This window comes from Phalacrocorax carbo, chromosome Z (genome assembly GCF_963921805.1).
Source record: "Phalacrocorax carbo chromosome Z, bPhaCar2.1, whole genome shotgun sequence".
Lineage (NCBI taxonomy): Eukaryota > Metazoa > Chordata > Aves > Suliformes > Phalacrocoracidae > Phalacrocorax > Phalacrocorax carbo.
This window is the reverse complement of record NC_087548.1, coordinates 24,852,258-24,866,792: the sequence shown is the minus strand read 5'-3', so window position 1 is coordinate 24,866,792 and position 14,535 is coordinate 24,852,258. Positions and strand designations below refer to the sequence as shown.

The 14,535-nt window shown below is 37.5% G+C and overlaps 1 protein-coding gene across 1 annotated transcript in view; it reads right to left on the bottom strand.

Moving 5' to 3' along the window:
* The window catches only part of CWC27 (CWC27 spliceosome associated cyclophilin), a 122,809-nt gene that overhangs the window by 23,403 nt on the left and 84,871 nt on the right, over window positions 1–14,535 (bottom strand). The window lies entirely within an intron of this gene.

Here is a 14,535-nt window from a genome sequence, read left to right as displayed (position 1 = left end):
CTCATATTGTTGTCACCTACTGTTAACACAAATAATTTAAATTTCAGTTTAAACCTTCCCTTTAGATTACTGTTGTCTTGGGTCTTTGCCTGCCAGTGTTTTTCTAATCCTCAACTTCATTCTCTGCCTCCTAGGAAAGTCAAACAGAAGATTATCAGATCTACCTGAACTAACTTCAGAGTGACACAACCAGAACAGTTATGCACTTGTATGCATCACATTTCTGCACCTTTCATTAAAATGACTTAAGGACATGCTGGTATTTCTCCATCAGGTCTTACAACCTATTACTCCACACTCAAAACAAGTAATACAACAGGAAGGATTTTCAAGAACCCCTAAGTCAATGGGTTTCTAACACATTTCAAAACTTTTGAAAACCCCAATCATTTCAAAGCCACTGTGTCTATTTTTAAATATAAATAAAATATTCAGTTTTGATAAGTAATTTTGTATTTTGGGCCCGCATGAATAAACTCAAGCAAAAGAAAATATCTGGAGGAGAGATTTATTGGTGGAAAGAACCCTTTTAAAATTTAAAAGCCCTTTTAAAATGTAAACATAGATTGCTGGCTACTACTTGATGTCTCCCCGTCACCATCCCAGAGCCCCTCCAAATCTTCTACAACAGGGCTGGAAAAATGAGGCACTGTGTGATGGACTGGACCTTCACATCAAGCTTGACAAACTTAGGTCCAGCTTGCTGATGCAGCAAAAAGTATAAGGATCATTACATCGGTATTAAAATATTTAAGCTCCAAACTCCTTAACCTAAGAGGATTTATTCAGACAAAAATAAAGGAAACATGACATGGATGCACAGCAGTGAAATAACAATTAAAAGCCTTTTTAAAGTATTGCAGGATGCAGAAAATGATAGTTTACACACTTGTGCCCTAGAGGCATCTCATCACAAAATGTAAATAGCAACATGCAAAGACAGATTTTTTCCCTTAGTTTCAACAAGTTACTCTGTACATTCTGCTGGTAAGGAAAGTGAGGGGGGAAAAAAAGACAACCTTCATCCTACTTTTAAAATAATTTTTAAGTACACTGCTACTTACCTCAGCTAGCTTGAGTTACTGCCAAGAGGTCCTTCATCTCACTGTGACAAAAACTTTTAGCATTTAAGTAATTTATTTTCTTTCAGATAGATTCTTCTATCCTGAAATATTCCTTTAAGGCATAACAGATGCCAACCTGATACTGTAATCTAACCTAAAACTTTGTTTTTGGGATGTGGTTTTCAATGATAGCCTGAAACTAAGGAGTAGATTCAGAAGTCTTTAAACCAGAAAGGAAGAGATTGATTTAAATAAAATAGAGAAGGGTTTATTTTGCTCCTGCTTAAATTAGGAACAGTTCAAGTTTTAAACTACAAAATTGCAGAAGTGTAACAAAGACATGGGAACTTGATCCAAGGGTGTTGAACTGAAGTGAATGGCAGTTTGGATGGTTTTGGATCAATCCCTAAATAGGAAGCAGGCAGAAGAGAAAGCTGAATAAAGTAGTTTTAAGCTTAATGCCTAAAGCACCTACTAAATTTAATAGCATAATAAACAATCAACAAAAGATGCCTCAGACATGCACTATTTCAGAAACTGCAACTGAATTTTATCCTCCACTTTATGAAAACCAAGAAGTATGAGTTCTAGGCCTACTGACTGTGGTAGGTCAGAAAAGTATGACCGTTGCTTATGCTGACATTCATATTGGCCTTAATGACTGGGCTTCATTTCCAGCATTGCAGGTGGTGTAACTTTGGCTGAGCATGTACACCAATTGTGGCACAGATAAGGTACAATTTGAGACAATTCTGTTTCTGAGAGTATGCAAACATACAATTTTCCACAGTATGAACTTTGTTATTTTATAATTTTATCTGTATCACTGTTGACAAACCTTGTAATAATGACTGTCCTTGTAATGAAGGAGGTAGAATCTGTATCAAATCTAGAGGTTTTGTTTCCTTTTTAAGAAAGAGATAATGAAGCTGCCCATAAAAACATCTGTTGGAAAAAGAAGCCGTTTGGTTTGCTGAAAGTATTACCAGAAACGTACTAATCTTCGGAAGTGTAGAAGCATGCTGTTTCTGAAGGTTTAATGCCACCATAAAAAAGAAAGAGCCTACAGTGCTGAAAAAGATCAATGAAAGAATTTTGGTTTATGCTTTTTGTTTAATGAGGTACAATTAGCATAATGATTTTTTATACATATAGACTTAACTATCTTACATTACAAAACAGTCCTGATATGCTGAACTTCACAAAAGTAATTCAATTAACTCCTGTAATGCCCTTTGTATGTATAATCATGAGTTCATGTAGAACCAAAGTAAGATAACAAGGAGAATGTACAAAGAAATCCAGATTAAAAGGCACCCTAGTTTATTTAGCAGGGTTTGTATATGTTTTAAACGTGGTGGACCCATTAACTTTTGTCAGTATCTCAAATACATTCTTTAGCAACTCAGATGACACATTTCACATGATAGAAGACCTACCGAGCAGAAATTCAAGAAATGCATAGTATAGCTAGACTAAATACCAAAGGGGAATATTTTTGTGCATTAAAATAAAGAGGCCTAAAACACATTCTTGTACTTGTGCAGTATATTCCACTTTCAGCTGTTCATCGGTATTCAGTTTATATAGCATTCTTCTGGTATTATACAGATATGCAGTACTGATTTAAAAGACCCTAATGAGATTAAAATCTTAAAAAGAAAAACTATTTTTGTATGAAAACAAACAAAACCCTTAGGAATTACAAACGAAATTCTGATACACTTTAATATTTTATTAATTAAAATGGAATCTGTATTCGTGACAGATGGAGAACATAAAGCCACTTTCTGTAACTAAGGTCTAAGACAGGTAACACAATTCTTCCAGAATCCAGAAAAGTTTTCTTCCAGCATTAAATACTATATCTGTGAAAATAAAAACTATTAATTTACTGTAAAGTAGAACAAAAATGAATATATGAGAAAATACAATAGGAAATAATGTTATGCTTGAAAGAATTTATAACACATTCTCCAGTATATTTTTGTTTGGGACTAATTCTACTTGTGGTTTTCTTTGTACATTTAACTACTATTCAGTTATTGTTACTATAGCTCTGGCTTGCCTAAGCTCCTGAACAGCCACTGTTTGCTTACAAGGTAGGTAGGAGTCAGAAGATATTTACTAACTGTGAATAACTGAATAGATTTGCTTACAGAATGAGCTTCCAGGTTTCAACTGATTACTGGATTTTCAGTTTGCTACAGTGAAAAAAGCAACATTTCTAGAACAAACTTACTAGTTCATTTAGCCAACAAGAATAATAATCTTAGAAGTAATTCCTAGAGCTTCAAAAAATGTATTTGAAAGACCAGAGTCCACTCATTTGTAAAACAGTGTAAACTTTAATATACAACAGTGGAAGTTCCTAGTGAATCTCTTCTGAACTTTGGTAGCTTTCAGGCACACAGTCCCAGTCTAAAATGTGGTTAATTTCCTATAGTCAGTTGATTTTGAGCACATGCTTAAAATTACTACTAAAATCAAAGTTGGCTTACAGTGAGGTTTTTGTCCTCTTCGATTTGCAAACAGAGAGACGAGGACAAAACATTCATTTTAGCAGGGAAGTGACTGAATAGGGATGCTGGGTATTATTTTATGATATTGAATGAGAAAATAATGTAAACAGTTGAAGAAAACATAAAGGTTTGCAAAAGTAACACATTAAAGATGGATACTTTGATACAATGCAGCCACAGTGTATATATTGCAAAATCTTCAGACTTAACATATTTATGCTGCCTAATTCCCAAACCACCAAAATTTGCATTTTGTTGTTTTCATTATGTTGTCAAGGGTGCATAATTCTGTTAAAAGTCTCAGACTTCAAGAAAGCATCTTTCCATGTAAGACAGGACTTAAAGATTTAAGTGTCACTTACATTACCCAAACACAATAATAAAACAGAAATAAAACATAATCTTAAATTGGCATCCTTGCTAGATTTTGAGAGTTTTCTAAGCACTTCAATCATTTTATTCCCATATCACAACTAAAAACAAAGCAGAAAATACTTCATGCCTCAGTAGAATTCTTACACTTGAATGTTGGGTTTTATATTAGTTGTTACGTTTCTCTGCTCAGTATTTTGTAGCTTTTCTGTTTTCTCATGTGTGACAATTAAATTTCATCATCCACAGATTATCAGACAGTTTACAAAAATGTTCTAACAAAAAAACCTAAAATGCTATTTAAATACTACTATTATTTAAAACCAACATATAGTTAAACAGTTGGGCAGATGGTATTTGTCTAAAGCAAATTTCATTGAAGTATATTCGCAGGTTTACACTATAGAAATTTAAAAAGTGTATTTTTTTCAAATATTTGATTAAGTACTTCAAAATGGTGAAGTAATTCAGGACTCAAATTATAGTGTTTGATGTAATTTCTGGCATCACTACAGCAAATGTCACATAAAAGAAAAACATTTTATTTAAAGTAAGGTTTTGACAGCAGTCTGGCATAGTCAACAATCTTATTCACAAATTAGAAGGCTGGTTATAATCAAACATGTACAGAGGGAATTACTTTTTTTCTTCTGTCCTCTTGAAACAATGTAAACACTTAAAATTTCACCCCCAATCTTCCTTAATTACCCTAATCTCTGAATACAGAAAAAAATTAGGTAGGCATAATATGTAACATGAACAACTTGAAGTAGTGATACTAAACGTGATACTACTACTAATAAACATCTGCCAAAGGACATGAAATAGATGTGTCGTCCTGCCACATGTTCATTAGTGTCCTCTCAGAATTATCCCTGATCCTGCAAAATGTCCAGTATGACCTAAGCCTTATTCTCACAGTTCTGTGATCTTCAGTGATTTTCTCCTGCTATGGTTGCAAGCTTTGGCGGAGATGCAGTGTTTATTAATCAAGCACAGAATCATATTAATGTGGTTACATAGCCTCTGAAATAGCATTTTTTCCTAATGCAGCCAGCTCAGAGCATAGGCAGACACTGTGCAAGTGTCTGCACCATCTGCATTGACATACCTGATACAGCATGACACAACTCACTCTCCACCCCACATTTCCCAAGAGGATAGTTAAGGGAACAACGGAAAAATCTCCTGCTACATACATATTCATTTCCTTACAGTAGTCCATTTTAAACACATGCAATTTCTTATTTGTAAACTAATGTGAAATAGATAAACTGTTACACATTTAGCAGGCTGTCTCGCATGTTGACAGCTCTATTGCATTGGTAAAAATTCAGGCCAATAAACAAAAAATGACTAAGCGAACTAAATGAGATATAATAAATGCTTTTAACTTTGGGGCAATATCACCTGCTCATGTACAACACTGTTAGATTTCATTATATTCAAACCAAAGCGTTTCTAAATTATTTTCTGTTATTCTTCAGTTGCAAATGGCTGTTTCACAGTAAAGGTATCCTTCATTCCTTTCACTCACCATCTTTAAATACTTAAGATTCCACCCTTCCATCCCACTCCCTACCTAAATTAGATATATATTCAAGTATCTCCTAATAAATTAGTTGACCTAGTCTTCTGCTAATTTGGGGTTTTTTTGGTCCATTTGTATCCAATGGTACAATACTTGGAACTGAGTGCAACAGGCTCTTTCGTAAGGACAGGCAAGGTAGAAGAGGTGGAGGAGTTGCACTCTACATCAAGGAACACCTTGAATGTATCGAAGTAAACTCTGGTGATTGAGACTGCACTATCGAATGCCTCTGGGTTAAAGTCAGAGAGGTCATCTCCAAGCAGGACCTCACAGTGGGCATCTGCTACCGACCTCCTAACCACGATGACGAAGCTGACAAAGCGATATTTGGGACACTAAAGCAAGCTTCTGGCCAACACAACCTGGTCCTGATGGGTGACTTCAACTACCCAGACATCTGCTGGAAGAACAATACGGCAGCTCGCATGTCATCCACCAAGTTCCTGGAATGTATCGAGGACTGTTTCCTGATAAAAATGTTAGATGTGCCAACCAGGAATGAAGCACTGCTGGACTTGCTATTCACAAACCGAGAAAGCCTGCTTTGTAATATCTCGGTTAGTGGTAGCCTTGGCTGCAGTGATCACAATATTGTGGAGTCTGGGATCCTGCTGAGTGTGCCGAAGGTCAGCTCTAAGACAAGGGTTCTAGATTTTAGAAGAGCAAACTTCAGCTCACTCAGACCTCAGTTGGGAGGGATTTGGTGGGATGCTTCCATGGAAGACAAAGGAGCTGGTGAGTGCTGGGAGTTCTTCAAGAATGCTCTCTTGGAAGCACAAAGCCAGTTTATCCCCTGTAAAGGAAAGGGAAGTAAGCAGAGCAAGAGGCCCCCCTGGATCAACCATGAGCTCTTGGGTCTACTCAAATCCAAAAGAGAAGCATACCAGAGATGGAGAAGTGGAGGATTATCCGCTGAGAACTACAAGGGCATTGCCAGAGCGTGCAGAGATGCAGTCAGAAAAGCAAAAGCCCAGCTCGAATTACAACTGGCAGTAGATGTCAAAAATAACAAGAAAGGTTTCTTCAGATATGTCAACCATAAGCAGAAAAAGAAGGAAAACATAGACCCACTGTTAAACAGAAAAGGAGAGTCAATCACCAATGATGCTGAAAAGGCAGAGGTCCTCAGCACCTTCCTCACCTCTGTCTTTACCAGCACTGTAGCGTCCCAGGATTTGGGAACAAAATTGCCAATTGAACCAAACACTGACCCACCATCGGTGAAGGAAGAGTTAGTACATGAATTACTACAGGAGCTTGACCCAACAAATGGATGGGCCCTGACGCCATCCACCCGAGGGTGTTGAGAGAGCTGGCTGACATCATCGCAACGCCACTCTCCATCATCTTTGAGAAGTCATGGAGAACAAGGGATGTCCCAGAGGACTGGAGGAAGGCAAATGTTACCCCTATCTACAAGAAGGGCCTGAGGGAGGATCCGAGTAACTATAGGCCCATCAGCCTTACTTCAATCCCTGGGAAAGTTATGGAACGAATCCTCCTGGGGGCCATCACAAGTCAAATGAAGCATGTGATGGGGAAAAGCCAACATGGCTTCACTAAGGGCAGATCGTACTTGACAAACCTGGTGGCCTTCTGTGACAAAGTGACTTGCCTGGTTGACATGGGGCGGGCAGTAGACATCGTCTACCTGGACTTCTCCAAGGCCTTTGATATGGTCCCCCACAGTCTCCTCCTGGAGAAATTGATGTGTTATGGCCTAGACAAGTGGTCTGTGTGGTGGGTGGGGAACTGGCTGACAGGCCGCACCCAAAAGGTGGTGGTAAATAGCTCTTTTTCCAAGTGGCAACCTGTCACAAGTGGGGTCCCCCAGGGATCAATATTGGGCCCAATGTTATTCAACATCTTTATAAGTGATCTGGATAACGGCATCAAGTGTAGCCTGATGAAGTTTGCTGATGACACCAAATTGAGTGGGGAAGTAGACACTCCAGAAGGGAGAGCTGCTCTGCAGGAAGATCTGGATAGGCTGGAAGAGTGGGCCATCAAGAACCTTATGAAGCTCAACAAGGAGAAGGGTAAGGTCTTGCACCTGGGAAAACATAATTTGGGAGTGCAGCACAGACTGGGATCCACCTGGTTGGAGAGCAGCTCTGTCAAAAGGGACCTGGGGGTCCTGGTGGACAGAAAGCTCAACAGGAGTGACCGGTGTGCTGCTGCGGCCAAGAAGGCCAACAGGATGCTGGGTTGCATCAAAAAGGGCATCGCCAGCAGAGAGAAGGAAGTCATCATCCCACTATGCTCAGTGCTTGTCAGGCCACACCTGGACTACTGTGTACAGTTCTGGTCCCCGCTATACAAAAAGGATGTGGACACGCTGGAAGGGGTCCGGAGAATGACCACCAAGATGACCAAAGGATTGGAAAGCCTGCCATACGAGGATAGGCTGGGAGAACTGGGTTTGTTCAGCCTGGAGAAAAGGAGGCTTAGAAGGGATCTCATCACCATGTACCAGTACTTAAGGGGTAGCTACAAAGAAGATGGAGACTCCCTTTTTACAAGGAGTCCCATGGAGAGGACAAGGGGGAATGGACACAAGTTGCTCTTCGGGAGATTCCGACTGGACACAAGAGGGAAATTTTTCACCGTGAGGACAGTCACTGTTGGAATAATCTCCCCAGGGAAGTGGTTGACTCGGACATGTTGGACACCTTCAAGAGTTGTCTGGACAGGGTGCTGGGCCACCTTGTTTAGGCTCTGCTCTTCCTGGAAAGGTTGGACTAGATGATCCTGAGGTCCCTTCCAACCTGTGATTCTGCGATTCTGTAATACAACTGTGCCTTTACAGTTAATGCCTTTGTAGCCATGACCGCACAATCACAGCCACATCACAATTTAAATTCTTGCTCAGTTTGTTTTCTAGTACAAACCTGAAATACCTTTCACTACTGTGGCCTTCCCAATTTGTGTATTTTATGAGTTTGTGTGTGAGATTTTTCTTCCTCAGTACTACGGAAATAACTTCTTAACACCCCAACAAAACTCTCATTTTTTTCAATGACATTTTCCACACCTTTTCTTCCCTCCCCCTCTAGTACTTCCTGTACTAGAATCTAGTATTTAGTGACATTTATTTTTGGTTCTTGATGATTAATAAATTCATTGTTTCCTAACAATATTTTTCCAATAGTCATAAGATCCAGTGTAAATCTCAGTCCTGTTTCAATTTTGATAATGCAGGAACCATAAAGTACAATATGGTGAGGTGGCATTACACAGACCAAAATGAAGTTTAAGACATAACGCACTAATTTTATAAAAACTTAGAAATATTTACAACACTAAGTGTTTGCACAATTAATACTATTAAGAAAGTTTAGAGGCCTTTGCTCAATTATATTATGCTTCTTAAATTACTATTCCAACATTGCTACAAGATAGCAGTATTATTAGGTTAGCAGTCAGAAGCTGCTACTTAATCTCTCTAACATATATTCTAAGTTTTAATTTGTACCTTCTTCAAAGCTGATGCTTCAAAACTGAAATGTACCGACCAATTTCAGACAAAAAATATGAGTATCTGTCTATCATGAAGAGGGAAACTTCAGAAAACTGCTTTTAGCTCCCTACGAACCATGATGAAAACAGAAGCTTTGTCGTAAGTGCAAACAAACTCAAACATTTTAAGAATTTAGGCAGTTAGCTCTGAATCATATTTTTGTCTTTGGGTCACCTCTAGTTATAAGGCTGAAATTCATAAAACACAGGAAAACTTTGGCTACTTCAATGTTATCCAACAACACTAAGAAACAGGAGCAAAAAAAAAAAGCTCACTATATATTTTGGGGTCTGTTCTATTTTAGACACTCAGTTGGAGCTCATCAGGTGTGCTCCTGGAATGCATCTTCCAGCATGGCTTCATCTAACAGTGCACATCTGGTCTGTGGCAAAACAGTAATGTAAGTGTAACCTTTTGCTTAAAATTCCTATTAAAATTTCAACTTTCCCCAGGTACTCTTGAAGTCTGCAAGTTCTTTCATCCTTTACCAGAAATGTACCTGTCACACAACTGTACTCCTTATTTCCATACAGATGAGAAATTTTGAACAATTCAAATTACACCAAATTGATAGGCTTGTTAAAAACATTGGCAGAATGATTTCTAAAATGTGGTGGGTAGAATCCAGAAGTGAAAACTGACTATTTTAAACTTCATACTAACAAACTTAATATAAATCACAGTAACTAATCAGAAAGACAGCATTATAGGAAGTGATATTTAGCAGGTGCCAGTTCATAATGCCAGCATTTTGATACTTTCTGACATCAGCTGAAGTTGAGACGAAGGCAGCCAACGGGAAAATGTTAAGAGTTTCATCAACTAATTATTTTTGTATTATGAATAATTTAAGTATGTTATTTAATCAGCAGGTGTTAATGTTTGAGAACATTAGGTGGATTCTAGTGTAGCTGGTACTTTAACACATTTTATTTACTTTTAAATAAGAAAACCAAAACACTTTCCTTTTCCCTGAAAAATCAAAAATGTATTTCTAAAATCTTAGTTTTTCCTATATGTCACAAATGTGGACCCAGCATCCCAAGGCACAGAATATGCTATTGTTATTCTTGAATTCATAAAGACAGAAAGCTTTCTTCTAAACAAATTTAGACAGTAAGTTTATTTACTAAATAAATCTACTTCCTTACTAATTAATCTACTTACTAAACACAGTACATGAAAATTCAAATGACACCCCTAATGTGACTGTAAAATGCAGCAAAAGACACTTACCCCACATTTTAAAATCTCTCCTGAATTTAAAAGCTTAGTTCCTCCCTTTTATTCTGAATTTTTGGCAATACTGACAAGCGAGCTGTTGTCCTGATAAATTAGCAAGGACAATCTGTCTCCTGATTAAAAAAAACTACCTAAACTTGAATCTCTACGTTGTTGTGTTTTGATTGCTGTTGGGTCTGAAAAAATATCCCAGCTGAGAGCTGGAAAAGCATTTAGATGTAGAAGAAATATTAAAGCATGGCTGAAGAAAACAAAATAAGTAAGTTTTGATTATTTACCTAGCCAATAATATATAGATTTTATTAGACACCACAGAAATCCTTTAGAAGCAGGAATGGGAGATTACAAATTTTATTTATTTATAAACAAAACATTTCCTCAAAGACTGTTTGTGGTCATCCTACAGGGCTACCCCTTTTGGCAGAACTGGCTATTCAGAGAAGAGAATATGATCACAACTACATATTTTGTTTACATGCTTTCTCTCAATGATTAGCATTTTTACATTTGTTATATTGGTTTTGCTAAATTCTGGTGTCAAAATACACAGTATGTATGGCAACTTTATGTTTACTTTATGCTACCAGTGTCAATATGAATCCACTGCTAGACAGACAAGTATCGATGTATTTTTTCAATTATATGTCTAATGAAAAGACCATGTGGTAATGATCAGTAAATTCTGATATTTGACAATGGTGTTTTGATCACTTTTAAATGTCTGGTCTGATAAACTCATCTCTTAATTAAAGCTGTGCTTATATTTAATCCAGAATCCTTTATAATCCAAACTATATGCCAGTTACACAGTAAATCTTCCACCTGCCTTTCAGTCACCACCTTTAAGCACTACATGTTCATTCTAGCTAAATGTAGGAACAGTTTCCTCTCCTTCAAGACCATATCAATTATGTTTAATGAGTTTTTTACATTTATTCTTTGAGTGTGGATTTTGTAATGGGAGATTCCCTATAACCAGAAATTTTTTGCTACCTTTGATCATACAGTGAATTACACTTCTTTGTGTAAGACTTCCTCAAAAAAGAAATAACCAGAAAAAGTTATTTGAAGAGAAAGCAAAGTGTAAGGAGAGTATTGCCTTACTGAATTATTTTGGCAGACCTACAACCAAGCTTTTATTTTAACTGCTTGATACGAAGACTCACAGTGATGTTAAATACAATGCTTTTGGTACTGCTTCTACCTAACTACTATCACCATTAACAAGATGCTTAGTTTCTCCTCCCCATCAAAACCTGCTTCCAGGTCACATCTTACTTCTATTTTGATTAAGTTGTGCTTCACAGAATCTTGAAAAACAACATCTAAGCCCATTCCTCCCAAAAGGCAGGATCAACCTTTTCTACATCAGTAATAAGAAGGTATGCCTAATCCACCATACAAAGGTTCCACTTTGTAGGTCAACTATTTCAATACTTTAGGAAGTTTTCCCTAACATTTAACTTAAACGTCTTTAGCTGCAATTGAAGCTTATTATCTCCTGTCCTCTCCACAGGGATTACACAGAATGATTTCCTCTCCCTGGAAATTACAGAGAATGATTTCCTCTCCATGGTTAGCCTTTAACATTCTTGGTGATCATTAATATGTCTTCTCTTACAGAGACATCTTTCCTCCAAACTAAACAGCCACAATTCTTACAGTCTTCAAATATTATGCTTTCCAGACCTTTGTTGCTCTCCTCTGTGGTCCCTTAAGATGCCCCATATCTTTTTTTCAAGTGCAATTGCCAAAACTGGGCAAAGGATTCAGTCTGAAGACCTGCTCAGACTGAATAGAAAATGAGTCTGTCTTGTGTACTACAGTCAGTCCACTTTAGATGTTTTACAGTACACTTAGTCTTTTTCAATACGTCACTATCAACTTGCTCTCAGCTTTCTACTTACTATGTCTCATAGATTTTAAGCTGCCTAAGTGCTACCCAACGTCTTGTGGTTATGCAACTCATAATTTGTGAGAGATACAAACCACTTACTATAATAATCTTCTTTCCCCAAGACCTCCCAAGGTAAACATATTTTGTTTATCCTGACCTGACTTTAAATTTTATGAACTGACTCAATCTGCCAACCCAGCACAACACCATCCTACCAAATAAAAAAAGGAACACTCTTCTTCCAAGTTAAACTGAATCAGATCAGTAAAAGCTCCAATGTGGACTAGTGCAAGGGAAGACAGTGAGCCACTTGGCCCTTGCATGTGAAAATGCAACCTTAGCACATAAGTTGGCATTTTTCTTTATTGTTTTTCTTTCAACTTCCCCTTCCCTGTCCAGCATGTCCAGAGAAGGGCAACGAAGCTGGTGAAGGGTCTGGAGAACAAGTCTTATGAGGAGAGGTGGAGCGAGCTGGGGTTGTTTAGTCTGGAGAAGAGGAGACATTATTGCTCTCTACAGCTACCTGAAAGGAGGCTGTAGCGAGGTGGGGGTTGGACTCTTCTCCTAAGTAACAAGCAATAGGACGAGAGGAAATACCCTCTAGTTGAGTCAGGGGAGGTTGGATATTAGGAAAAATTTCTTTACTGAAAGAGTGGTCAGGCACTGGAACCGGCTGCCCAGAGAGGTGGTGGAATCACCATCCCTGGAGGCATTCAAGAAATCTGAAGATGTGGCACTTAGGAACATGGTTTAGGAGACATGGTGGTGTTGGGTTGATGGTTGGACTTGATGATCTTAGAGGTAGGTCTTTTCCAACCTAAATGATTCTATGATTCTATATACTTTTTTAGTCTGCAAATTTAATAAAGGTAATGTTGATTTCTCCAGATCACTAGTAAGCAGACTTTCAAGAATCCTGCTTTCCAGTCTGCTTACAAACAGTTCTCTTAAAACATTTTGTTACTGTCTCTGGGACTGCTTTAAACAAATCCCTAATATGCTTCAGTGAATGCCATCAAGTTCAAATGATTTTAATGCACCTAATTTATTGAAGCAGTCTCTAGTTGCTTGTTTTATACCTGAACACTTCCTTCTATCTCACCGATCATATGTAACCATATGATAAAAGTTAACTGCTATGCTAAAGACAGAGTGAAAACAAGAACTCAAGCTTATTTCCTCTTTGCTTAGCCAAAGACAACCATCTCTCTTCTTGCTCATTCGTCTCTTGTTCCTGTATTCTCACTAATCATTTCGCTCTTCACTATTTGCATGTCATTTAATGCCTTTCTAATTTTGTCTTCTATTTTTAGAATTTTCAGTTAGATACTCCAAGACTTGTTGAATGAGTTCCTTCCTGCCATACGTATTTTCCAACACGTACTGGAACAGACCCCTTCTTGTGCTCTGACACTAATCTCAAAAAGGAAAAGGAAAGGAAAATCTCAAAAAGAAAAAGGAAAGGAAAAGAGGATTATTGAAGGTTATTTTCACCATTAGCTGTTACTTACAGATTTTTGACAGGTTTATCTCATACCTGCTATTTGTTTCAAAGAAAGCAAGAAAAAAAAACCAAACCCAACAACCCTGGTATATAAGCTCCCTTTTCTGGAATAAAAGGTATCCTTCAAAACTGTACCACAGTAATAACTATGAGTATTGCCCGAGTATTACTTTAGCCTGTAACTGTAAAGGTGGATTTACTTAGATTACCGTGCAATTAGTTCTTTGACTTAACTGGCACCAGAACAGGGACAATGTTTAAGCGATAGTATTACAACTACCATACATGGAGTTATTCAATATAATTTATCATATATGTACATAAGGACTACTCTTTACCATTTCTACACTTCTACATGCAGTTCTTTTCTTACATGGCCAGTGACAGCATTCATTATCTTGCCAATGAAAGCTAATATTCATTCAGTCATTGAGCATAACTCCTAGAACTTTTTCAGAGCCACTACTTTTCAAAACTTGGTGCCAGATTTCATTTACAAGTTCAAGATACTGTACTTGTTACTTTGCCAAACTGGTTGCTGATCAAGTTCACCTGTTATCAACGGAGTCCATGAGTTTTTCTAAAAATGATGTTATACTTTCTATCACTCATCTGAATTGTGTGTCATCTGGAAATTTTTCTGAATAATTTTGTATTTTCTTCCAGATTTATTATGGTATTCAGAACTGGACCAAGAATCCACTCCAGAAATGTGTCTAGCAATTCAAGATGGCTTAAAAGCCAGTCCTCCTTTTTTTCCTTCAGCTAGTAAATGGAGTTACATCCACCTGCACTAAACCACACAAGTTATATAGTATTATAA